General features: G+C 46.1%; 1 pseudogene; it reads left to right on the top strand.

Moving 5' to 3' along the window:
• Window positions 1-1223: 1223 nt before the first annotated feature.
• Window positions 1224-3935, top strand: LOC123161743 (myb family transcription factor MPH1-like; annotated as a pseudogene).
• Window positions 3936-13172: the final 9237 nt, after the last annotated feature.

Genomic DNA, 13172 nt, shown 5'->3' with positions numbered 1-13172 from the left:
TGTCACTAGATTGCTAGGTGCAGTAATGTTGATAGGTAATCACAAACTGCTACCTTGACTTGATGGCGTTTTATCCTGCCTGCAAGGTTCCAACAGCAGCCACGTATATGTAAACTGTTGCTCGGTAAACTCCCAAGGAAAGAGGAGAACTTGGCATTGATCTGATCTTTTTTTATCCGATCAATCTTATCCTTGGAAACCTTATTTTTGTTTTGAGAAATCGTTGGAACTATTCAAATGGCATAATTTTGTGACTTAATTTGCCAATTCATATCTATATGTGTCTCATATAGTTCGTCAAAAGTTAAATCTATTGCCTCCAATCAAGGCAACAGATTGAGTTAGCAACTTGAACTCAATAAGTTTCTTGAAATAGAATTGTCTTAAACGAATATATCCATTTCCTCATGGTTTAATTTCACACGCGCTATTCCATTTCCCATTGTCCTTGAGAAATCCATGCATGCCATGCCATGGCAGAGAGTTGAAATGACTTTAAACATTTTAGCTGGCTAGCCTGATATCCTACAGCTGACTGAATTTATCAAGTCTACGTACGCAGTTCACTCCACATATGTATATATCAACGTCTCAATGAGGGTAGTTCATACGTACATTGCTATATAATATAGTTTTCTTGAGTAAGTTTGTCAAACCTAGCGACACCGAGAGTGACAGAAAATAAATGCCGAAACATTTTTTAGATGAATGCTGAGACGTTGAACAGGCTTAAATTTCACATATGAAGTGGACAACTTTTTTTTTCGTTTGTCAAATAGGTGAAATGTTCATATACATACCTGTCACTGTGCAGGGAAGAGACCCAGACAAATCGATTAATAGCGTGAGCTCGATGTCGATGGGTTGACGCATATATATGTGATAAATACCATTATGTCTTATTAATAGTATATATGTGAAAGAATTATTCACAAAGAAAATATGTGAAAGAATTGTAGTACTAGTTGGCTGTGTCGTGGACATGGACAGGCCACTTTTTCTCCAATTTGGGCTTGTTCCTATTAATTCTTCCTGGCCTGTGTTCGCTAGGTGCAACCTTTCTGAGAGGTAGCAAGTTAACTGAGCATGGATGTTTGACTGGACTAGGCCGGTCAGGAAAGTCAGCAATTTCTCTCTTTCTTTGATCCACACATTCCATATATCGGCCCTATATAAGTACGGTTGTACTACTACTTAAAAAATTGCACTTGGGCTTCAACTTCATCATTGTTAGGCCAAACCAAAACTCTGTCTTTCTCTCTCTCTCTCTCTGCATATAGGAGTACTATATTGGAACTTGATTCTGGTGACGCATCATCAGCTGTGTTTTTTTTTTGAAAAGATCATCATCAGCTGTGTGTGTAACTGTGTACCACAAGCTTGGGAATCAGGATCAGACCGAGTTGAAGGGTGAGCTCTAGCTGCAGGGAGAGACATATCTCTACAAATATGAGAGGGTTCGAGAGGAGAGGCGTCCGGCAGTACAACCGGTCCGACGAGCCACGTATGCGGTGGACGGAGGAGCTGCACCGGCAGTTCATCGAGGCGGTCGACTGCCTTGGCGGCCAGGACGGTCAGTTCTTGCTTCTCGCCTCCTCTCTCTCTCTCTCTCTCTCTCTCTCTCTCTCTCTCTCTCTCTAATTGCACAGTTGCATTGCATGCATGGATTTCACCGATTTACACTGCCAACGATCGGCCTGTCAAATATTGTGGATATTTCATGGTATGGACCGATTTAAGGGTAGTTATTGCTTTAGTCGTGCGGTAAGTTAATCAGGCCGGATTTGGTTCAAGTTCATGGCAGAAAGGAATCAAAGAAAGCCTCAGGTGATATGTATGCACGATTAAATCTCTCTATCTCTGTCTCTCCCTAATCTCTCCTTCAATATTGTCGAGTCATCTATTTTGGAACGGAGGGAGTAGGTGACAGCAGAACTGGCGTTTTGCCAAAATAAACACCATTCATCATGATTTTAATCGATCTTTTCTGCCTATAGAACTCTACAATTTGTAGGTTACCAACATCCTTTATCTGCCATTCATCAAGTGCTCTCGTCACAACTTAGGGATTGGCTATGGATAAGTTGCCTGGCCGTCCTTCTTTCTTCTTCCCCAGTTTTCTTCCTCCTTCAACTGTTCCTCCTCCCACAAAGTCCACTTACCCAAATTACAAATTCAGTCAAGTTACATATAGCTATTGTGCACAACTTAACCATGTCCAAGATTATCAATTTTTAGTTCTTTTCTTCACGGCCGGTCGATGATCCGGTATGCTGACATCAATTCTCTCCTCCCTTGGTCTGCGCAGAGGCAACACCAAAGCGAATTCTTCAGCTGATGGGCACAAAGGGGGTCAGCATATCTCACATCAAGAGCCATCTTCAGGTACTTTTTCTTACTATCACATGTTTCTTTCCGCAAAGGAGGTATACCTGGCCTCTCCATCAGTTGATGCACGTAACCATTAATTTCACAGTCTCTTAAACGTGTATGAGTTGTTTCCACACCCCAACTTCTTGACTAATTTCTCTTAATTACTTCAAAACTTGCTCCATTTGCAGATGCATAGGTCAAGCTCTAGCAGCAGCAACAACAACAATAACAACAACAACAACAACAATAACCCACCCCACGTGTCAGCGAATCGTTGCCAAGGTCACTGCATCGATGGCAACAACACAAGAACAACGTCTTCAGACAGGATCAACGCTCCCTCTAACGTCGTGTTTCACCGTGGCCACCACTCGACGTTGCCACCGTGCCAAATGTGAGTAGTGCCATAATTGGATCGTCAATCCGGTTCTGAGTTGAAGTTTATATGTTGTATTGAGTTTATTAAACATGCCAGCTATATCTCATTGTATAGGCCATCGATCGAAGAGGTTTTTAGGAGCTGGGAGGAGAGTAAAAAGCGGCTGCCATGGAACTCCACCAGCATGCTAATTACACCAGAAAAGGTTGGAGTAACTACTAGTGATCAAGCATTTCACAAGTTAATTTGATTGTGTACTTGTCTGATGTCTTGACTAGCTCTTGACATCGTGTTCATGCAGAGCTAGGGTATACTTGATTATTTTTATGTTAACATAGTTTTTATTAATAAAAGGCTAGAGACAAGCATGAATGAACTTAGACCAGTAAAAAATAATATATGAACCAATCTAGAGGAAGCAAATATTACTCATATTGATATCTTTCTTACTTACCATCGATCATACATGCATGTGCTATATATGTTCTCTAACAAAGATGAAGCGATGTGCAATATTAGTTGCTTGATTACTAGCAATATTATACAAGCACTCAAACACATGTTAAATTTTCTTGACATGGCTAATTAACCATGTACATTGTTGCAGGCGACTGGCTGGTCTCGTCACACCGACGACAAGATGCGCCAGAAGAAGCAGCAACCAGCAGCGGGGTGTGACCTAACGTTGTCGATCGGCCGGTGTGGGGAATCAGAGGCGACAGCGACGCTGACATCTCGAGCACGACCACTGAGGAGGCCGCTGCGCTGGCAAGGGGTCGAGGTGCCGGTGGCCACCGTCGCCCCCAGGCTGCCGCCGATCTGAACCTTGACTTGAACCTCGACATCGCCATCTCATCTTCTCGGCTCTGATTTGTGATCCATGACCCCATGTGTAAATATTAGAGCTGCATTTTTGTACGTATTGTATATATTTAGTCCCTGTGTCACATCTTAGTAGTCGCTGAAATGGATGCATTTTACTGTTAGGTACATCCGTTTGAGCGACAACTAATATGGGACGAACGAAGTATTGATGTACGGCATGTCATCATACTTGTTGTAACGTTGTTGCTATGGTAGTGTTTTTTGCCAGAAAAAAAAAACTACCATAGCAACCACCGGCACCTATCGGGCTATCTTTTTGGTTGAATTGATGAATTGCCACACGTTTGCTCTCTCGAACCCCAAGGCCAAGATGCTTCTTCTTTGGCTGCAACTGGTTATTTATTGCTTCTTTGGCTGCAAATGGTTGTTATTTCTGAAGAAGGGGATCTCTGTCAAACTGGTTATTTAGTTTTTAATGGTTGGTCTTTTGAAGTCCTGGACTTGTCTTTGTCAATGGCCGTACTTATTGTTGCTATTCACCTAGTGATTTGTGTATGAAGTATGAAGTATGAACCATAATGGTGGTCTGACTTATGATTGGGTCACTCTGTGTTGCTGTTGGTTGTTGCATGCTTGCATTATGTGCTGCTATTTGGAAAGAATAAATTTAGCAAAGGTTAATGCATTGCTACTTCGCTACATGTTTAAATATTGAATATATGTTGGAATGCTTCTGTAATGTTTACAACTGTAACGAGCGCTCGTGAGCGCTCATGAGCTTAACGAGTATTTAACGAACCGAGCCGATTAAGAGTTTGAGCTCGTTAAAGTTAACGAGCCTAACGATCACGTGCTTAATGAGTCGAGTAGCTCGTTAGTCCAGCCCTGGCCACAGGCCACGTCACGCTGGCAGCAAGACGCGTCAGAAGAAGCAGCTAGTAGACGGCGATGGGCTGTGTCATTGTCCATCGGTCGATGGGAGGAACAGGCCATGACGATGAGCAGGGAGCCCACGGCTCGAGCATGACCAGTGAGGAGACCGTTGCGCCGCTGAGGGATTGAGAAGCCAGCAACCACCGCCGGTTCACCGCCGCTGATTTGAACATTGACCTCGCCGCTTCGTCGTTTCACCCCAGGAGCCGTTATTGGGTTGTCTCGTGATAATCAGTTTGGGCCACAGATTCGTTAGGACCATCACGGTCGCTAGTATAATATGATGTGCTTGGACTACCAGGGATTCGGTTGTGAGAGAAGTTGGCGTCGACAACAAGCAAACAACCATGTGGTCATGAGGAAAATGCTTCCCTGAAGCCGATTATTCGCTGGCCGCGATGATTTCCTGCAGATTCCGGCAATAAAATCACAAAAAAGATGTGGCTGCGTGCTTGGCGCTTAGGCTAGGCACCGCCTCTTTGACATTGCAACAAGCACAAAAAAGTTACATGTGGATCCGCTCAAGTTACTTTTCAAATGACTCGCAGCACCGGGAAATTTTCTCCCACCCTCCACACCTTGAGTAAGGAGGCAAAATAGTTTAGATTACACATATAATGTATCAATGGTTCTTTTACTCACGTCAGCGTAGTATTGATTTTTGTGCACTGGTCTTTTGTTTTAACGCATAGTGTTTATGGTTCAATGCACGGACTAGTTCATCGAGGATATAGCCTGACGCGCCAAAAACTGCCAAAGCGAACCACACGAAGGATCGGGTCGCTGTAGCTTGTCAACAATGGCTTCTTTGGGACCGCCACGGCGCCACCCCATCATCAACAATCATCATATTGTCACCTGTCCGCCCTGCTAGATCTTATCTCTGACTCAACTGGCATAGAGTTTCAACTTCCAAAAGAGAGCTAGCTACTGTTTTCTGAGCCAGAGTCCAAAGCACTCACTCTGTTAAATTAATAGAAGATATTTTTCACATTAACTTTGGAAAAAGGGTGAAAAATCTAAACACTACTACAGAAAAATAGTGCACCGCAGCCAACTTGATCACCAACATGGACTTAAGACAGTACTACGAGACCACTGACAAGGCCATCGAGCAACATCATCAGCATCACCCATCACTCCATGTATGGCTACTTCGACTTCATTGATAACCACTAGCATTGTTCGCCACAGCAGGATGCACTCGTAGTCGTTATAACGTGGTGGTGCCCATCCCCACAAGCAAATATATGTGGCTTGTTTCATCCAGTGAGGATTTTTCTCCGAATTGCTATGGGAACTTTGGTCTAAAAATTCTAACCAAAGAACAAGAACTTATAGCGATTGTGCGCTCGCTTCACATTGCATAACGCGGAACCAAAGATCTATGCCGTGGAAAAACTTAGCATGTAGTCGACATGATGGATTGGAAAAATAAAAACTTCCAACGGTAGCTTCTGGTGTAATTCTTGTTGGCTTTGCACCTTCTTGCATCGGAAGTTAGTGTTCAGTGTTCAGACCGGGCCTTGGAAACAAATAACCAGCAGAGGCAATAATTCCTGGACAGCATTGGATTGTTGCTCTTGGAGGCAACTGTCGGAGCGTGCCGTTGAACAACACGACCGCTGGTGGCTAATTGTCGTACACAAAGGTGTACGTACGTCCATACTATTCAGAGCAACTAATCAAGTGAAAACATTTCTAGATGAAGGTTACCTGCATGCTGCTGACCGATAATCACATGAGATTATACTGCCAAACCTTTACCACTTTTACATCCTAATCCCTTCGTAAAAAAAATATAAAAGCATTTACATCACTGAAAGTAGTGATCTTATATTAGTTTACAGAGGGAATACATAAGTATAATCGAATGTTTTGTGAGGCAGCAACGCTGGGTGCACACACACGCGGGCATGGAACATTTGTGTTTTGCGTCCGCTGCATGCATTGCGGCCCCGTAGGGGAAGCTTTGGAGCCATGCGAGCGAGATGCCGTCCGGCAGGGCAGCATGACTGCCTTACATCACCTACAGCAGGACATCCTATATCCTTCTCAAATGATCTGAGAGGTCGTCCAGTCACAAAAAACTGATCCAACCAAAGCTCTCAAATGGGGCTCAAACTATCAGGCTGACCGGTACCCCTCATATCCGTCCCAAATGTAGGACGGATATGAGGCGGCCTAGACACGCTCGAGCGTGTTCGTCATGTCAGCCCGGCCCACCGCTGGCCCACTCCAACCCCACAAAATCCCCCGTTCGGAAGAAATCCTAGCTCACTCCGCTCGGGTCCCAATTCCCCAATCCGTCCAATCCCTAGCGCCGGCGAGCATGTCCAGCACTGGCATCCACTCCGACGGAAACTCCGGAGACGAGGAGGAGCTGGCGCTCTGTATTACGCTCGAGCGCTCGTTGGTCGGTACGAGCGGCAGCTCCGGGTCTGGTGCAACTTAACCCGTAGCCCGTCGCTGCAGCGCCGACCCTTCCCGCCCCGCGCGCGGATCTGCGAGGCTTGCCTGATCTGCTCCTCCCATCCGATGGCCTCCTCCACCTCCGGCAGCTGCTCCGTTCGGGCTGTGGTGGGTTCTAGTGCCCGTTGCACCGACGTCGCGGATGCGGACTCCGGAGTCGAAGGCACGTGCCACCCGCCACGAGAAACGGAGGGCAAGGGAGATGGGGGCGGGTCCGACGCGGCGCAGTCCGCCCGCCACCGCCGCGTGATGCCGGTGCCCGACGAAGAGGACCGTCTCCTCGAGTGGGTGTGCCGTCACTCACTTACTGAGGCGGAGACAAAGGCCCGACGGCTCCGAAGGATCAACGCCAAGCAGCTCCGGCTTGGCATTGATCAATCCGAGCGGGAGGCGGCGAGGGTGGCCAACCTCAAGCGCAACCAAGAGCACATCGCCCGGCGCTTGCAAGGCTACATCATCATCTCCGATTCCTCTGACGACGACGGCTCCGACGTGGACCCACCTTCTGCTGCGGACTCCTACAGTTGTGTCGGCGACAGAAAGGGCAAAGGGTCGGCGAGAAAGTGGTGAAGCTCCTCGTCTCCTGTTTATAATCTAGTTCTAGTATGTAGTCACAATGTGCCAGATCGATGAACTGTGTGACTTATGCCCGTTTGGTGATGTTTATGTGAACTATGCCCGTACCAGTTTATATGTTTGTTTCCTGTTGATTTTGATCATTTAGTGATCTACGTAGTAGTTGCATAATTTTTTATGGATGTAGGGTTTGGAATATGAGATACGCCGGTGTGGAGGTGTGGGTTTAGGGAGTGGCCGGTTAGTGTCTGCAGACGTGCCCGGACTCGTCCGCGGACGTATAGGCGGGCGGATTTGCCAAGCCGGGCTAGATGCTCTATGCTCTTAGAGCATCTACAGCCACATACGGCAAATCTGGCCCCTCAAACGCCCTCGGACGCGCTCGGGCACGTCCGCGGGAATGACAGGGCACACCTCAAATTTTACTTGTTGCATCCGAACATCTCATACTCGATTCTTATATCCACGCAAAAGACATGCAAAGTGAAATAGAACCTATGTACTACGTCGATCCTAGTTAATCCTCATTGTAGATCACGACGATCTCCATGCCCGGCTCCGGCAACATCGGCGGCTGCTGCAACTCCCGCTCCTCCGGCTGCTTCGCTCCGGCCTCCTCTGCCTCTATCTCCGCGTCAAGCTTGGCGAAGAGCGCGTCGGACTACACCTGCTCCTGCCGGAGGAACGCCCGGTTGGCCTCCACATAGGCCTCATCCTGGATGGACTCCGGGATGGCTTGCTGCTTGGCCATCTCGTCGGACTGGGCGACGGCAAACTCTGCCTCTGCCTGCTCCATGTTGAAGGGCGGCGCCTGCTAGTCCACCTCCTCCACCTCCATCGAAGCCATCTCCTCCTCCTCCTCCTCCTCCTCTTTCCACGGCTACTGCTCCTCCTCCTCCGGCTCTGGCTTGTCCGGAGGCAGCTCGACAACGATGCGGGCAACACGCGTAGCTTCCCTCGCCCGGATCTGCTGCTGGATCTCGCAGCATCGCTCCGGCATCAGCATGACATAGTAGGTGATCTTGGTCCGGACCATGGCGAAGTGCCGGAGCATGCGTAGAGCGCCGGAGCAGGAGAGAGAGTGGAGGTGGATGGGCTTGGACTGGCGGCGCGGAAAGGGGGGATGGGGATGGGTTAGGGTTGCGGGACGCCGTCTGGCTTAAATAGACGGATTTCGTCTTGGGTGGCGAGCCGGAGTGGCGCTACGCGGCGACGGACGCGGCGTCCGTCGAACCGCCGGGTTTCTGGGCGTTTCCGTGAGGGGCCACGCCGTCAGGCCCACGTGGCGGGCATGCCCGGGCGCCCCCATATCCGCTCCATATTTAGGCTGTATATGAGGGGTGCGGTTAGGCTGGGCGTTTGAGGGTCGTTTGAGAGGCCTGTCTGTGTCAAAAGATCATGACCTGGCAGTGCCCGGGCGGCCTGCCCGGGCGTATGAGGCGGGTTTGAGAGGTCTAGTTGTAGATGCTCTTAGGATGAGTATAGTGCTGCCTTTTTAGGGCTTTTTGGGTGCAGCCTTTTCATCAGGATAAAAAGCCACACAAGTTGGTAGGGTTACGGAGAATTCGGATGCAGCACTCAACCACGTGCACGTGCACCTAATCCAAAAGTTAATTGTATGAAATTCCATCAAGTTACGTATGTACTTGAAGGACCAACTAGCTTCAATTTTTTTTTATATTGGAGTCCATTTTTTATCCTTGAAGATTGTGTATGCCACAATTTTTACATGACTTGGCAGAATTCCTCCAGAATATGTCATCTAAACAAGTTTGCTCCAGGTTTTGTCCCTTCTAAAGTTTCGCATATGTTGTCTGGTGAGGCCCATGCCATCGGTGTGACATGGCGCCTTCCTCAGTGGTGCATATAATGTTGTATACAGAGTGCGGGCCAAACACCGTCTTCCTTTGCATCGGCCTCCATGTGCGATCGGTGTGTCCATCCCGCTTCTGCATGAGCCATTTTATCAAATGCTTCCTCCGATGCTAGGCTGTGACCGATGATATGCACTCAGAAGCACCGTAAGAAGGTGGAGTGATTCGGGCGGCTCTGCCGATAGTCCGACTTGGTTGGGGTTAACCAGCTTGCATGTCCTGATTGATGTTTCGTAAATGTCCGCAAGGAAGGATATACTTCCTCCGTCTTGATATATTGGTCCCCATTGTATTTAGCGTCAAAGTTTGATCATAAATTTAACTAACAAAATATTCATGCATGTCATAAAAAAATATATCACTGAAAACTATGTTCAAATACGAATCCAACGATATAATTTTTGTTGACATGCATTAACATTTTGTTAATTAAATATCTGATCAAAATTTAACTCAAATTACAAAGGGGACAAATAAAGCAGGACGGAGGTAGTACCAATCTAACATCTAACTCGGCACACCATGTCGAACTGACGGTGGGCCCCACCTAAGTGTAGAGCAAAATTGTTAACAGGTATAAGCCAAAACAATTTTGCTTAGATTGGGCATCTTAGAGAAATTTCTACTAAATGTAACAGTAAGTATCACAAATTTGATCTTAGGTGGTGAAAAAATAAATAGAATTCACCCTTTTTTATGGGACAATTTCAAAGTTTAAATAAACCCCTTCAAAAATATATTTATCATGTGGCTTCGTAAGCACTCGCTGCATTTCAAAATACTTGCATGTAAGTGTTGTCTTGAGTCAAAATTTGTGAAGTTTGACAAATTTTACATTAAAACAAGTCAACATCTAATACCAAATAGATATAATCTGCAAATATATTAGATAACAACTCTAATAATATTGATTCGGTATTGTGCCTGGTCATGTTTTTCTATAAATCCGGTCAAACTTTGCAAAGTAAGATTTGAGAAAAAACTAAGGCAGTAGGATGGAGTACAAGTCTCTATGAGGAACTCAGTGTAATGGCACTCTCGGTGGATGGTTCATTCTGGGAGGAAGATGGAACAGCGGCCGCCGGGATGATTCTATGAAGGCACGATGGCTCGGTTATTTTGTCTACTTACTAACTGCGATGATGCTCTCGAGGTGGAGATCTATGCAGTGATGGCCGGTATGGCGCTTGCTCGACAACATATGGAGCTACCAGTCATGGTGTAGTCTGAGTCATCGACTGCCTTATCTTGTCTTTCTGATTATAACTTAGATCGTTCGGGTTTTGGTCAATTATTAGCTGAGATTAAGTACTTAATGAACGATAGAGTGTTTATTCCGCAGAAATTACATAGATCCCAGAATAGTGTTGTAGATTGCCTGGCAAGGTGCAGTCGCTCTGAGCAAGCCAGGCTATGTGGCTCGGCAGAGGTCCTCCATGTATTAAGTAACTCTTGCCGTAGGATTGTAGCTCTACCCTAATGGAATAAACTACTACTGATCTCGAGAAAAGAAAAGTCTCTATGAGGAACAAACAGAAAATGGCAGAAACTATGTACCATTCAAATTTGGTGTGTTGTCTACGTACTATAGCTAAGAGAGAAGATTGTGGTAAACCTTTAATTGGAGACTTGTAGGTCGAAAAGGCGGCCCTAAAGTATGAGCGGCCGCTGTCACGCTGAAATTAGCCACGTGAATCAAGGGTTAGCTTAATTATTAGTTACTGAATTAACTATGCACTGTAGTTGCGTCATGATTCATGCGTATGGGTCATCTCCAGCTACTAGTTCTTATATGTTTAACATTCTGCCTACGTTCACTATCTAATGTTCCCTATTGAAAATAGTTTGGGTAGTGTATCTATTAATTTCTCATACATTCACTTATGTATCCTCTGTTTTAAAATAAGTGTCTCAATTTTAATACAAACTTGTACTAAAGTTAGTATAGAATTAAAACACTTATTTTGAGACCGAGGGAGTATTAATCAGGATCAACATAGATCCCTTTTGGAATGGAGAAAGAGAAGTTGTCGAGATACACATAGTTGAATGAATGATCTGAATTCCTGATCTATTAGTCCATGATAGTTAAAGAAGTCGGCACCGTCTTTGTTTACCACGAGCATGACTGCAAATAGTGCTATATCACTTCATATTCTAAACACCGTGCATTGACTTTATCTCTATTCCCCCGCAAAACAAAAAAAAAACTTTAATCTCTATTAGATTAGATTAATTGTGTCTTCTTACATGCACAAAAGCTAACAAGACCAGTACACACATGTTCCTTTCTCGCGGCCGGCTAGCATATATAGCTCGTCAAGTTAGCTGGTCTCATCGATTGTGATGGTCATGACTGATGAATAGTAGATAGATAGACCTGGGAATGGAATAGCTAGCCGCATAGCGTGTCCACTGAAACATCGAATATATTTGACTGGTACGTGCATGCATGCGTAAGTAAGCAAAGCGTGTCCATACGCACATCTGTATGGTGCACATATATCTGACGTTTGAGTGGTTGGGACTTGTCTGATTCGTTGGAACGGTCTCAAGAGTCGATGCTAAATATACATTTCAAATATTTTGCTTGCTTCTGTACGCGCACATGCATTCGCCATCAAATTCAAACCGCCGTGGACAGGTGTACGTAGCGTACATGTAACACCCACGATGCGGCTATATCTCCCACGTGTCGAAGCACGACTTAGAGGCATAACCGCATGGTGGTTTTGTCGCTAGAAGGGTCATCTTCACACAATCCCATGTAATGAATAAGAATGGGATAAAGAGTTGGCTTACAATCGCCACTTCACACAATGAACATAAATAATCATACATCATTCAGAGTACACACATATAGTCCGACTACGGACGAAGCCAAAAAAAAAGAAGATAACCCAACTGCTAGATCCCCAATCGTCCCAACTGGGCTCCACTACTGATCATCAAGAAACAAAACATAGCAACAACTAAGATCTTCGTTGAGCTCCCATCTGAGCTCGGTTGCATCACCTGCACTGGTATCATCGGGACCTGCAACTGTTGTGATAGTATCTGGTGAGTCACGAGGACTCAGCAATCTCAAAACCCGCGAGATCAAGACTATTTAAGCTTATGGGAAAGGAAGGGGTAAAGTGGTGAGGTTGCAGCAGCGACTAAGCATATATGGTGGCTAACGCAAATAAGAGCGAGAAGAGAGCAAATGAAACGGTCGTGAAGCTAGCAATGATCAAGAAGTGATCCTGAACTCCTACTTACGTCAAACATAACACAAACCGTGTTCACTTCCCGGACTCCGCCGAGAAGAGACCATCACGGCTACACACACGGTTGATGTATTTTAAAGATGTCAAGTGTCAAGTTATCTACAACCGGACATTAACAAATTCCCATCTGCCTATAACCGCAGGCACGGCTTTCGAAAGATTATACCCTGCAGGGGTGTCCCAACTTAGCCCATGATAAGCTCTCGCGATCAACGAAGGAATAGACCTTCTCCCAGGAAGACCCGATCAGACTCGGAATCCCGGTTTACAAGACATTTCGACAATGGTAAAACAAGACCAGCAAAGCCTCCCGCTGTGCCGACAAATCCCGATAGGAGCTGCACATATCTCGTTCTCAGGGCACACCGGATTGTCCAAACTTCCGGTAGGCCAGCCCAGAGTTGCCTGGTGGCTACCGGCGGTTGACAGGTTGGACCAACACTCACGACGAGCACTGGCCCGGGGGGGGGG

The sequence above is a fragment of the Triticum aestivum genome, chromosome 7B, assembly GCF_018294505.1.
Source record: "Triticum aestivum cultivar Chinese Spring chromosome 7B, IWGSC CS RefSeq v2.1, whole genome shotgun sequence".
Lineage (NCBI taxonomy): Eukaryota > Viridiplantae > Streptophyta > Magnoliopsida > Poales > Poaceae > Triticum > Triticum aestivum.
Note: the sequence above shows the minus strand (reverse complement) of the source record. Positions and strands in the feature narration are given on the sequence as shown.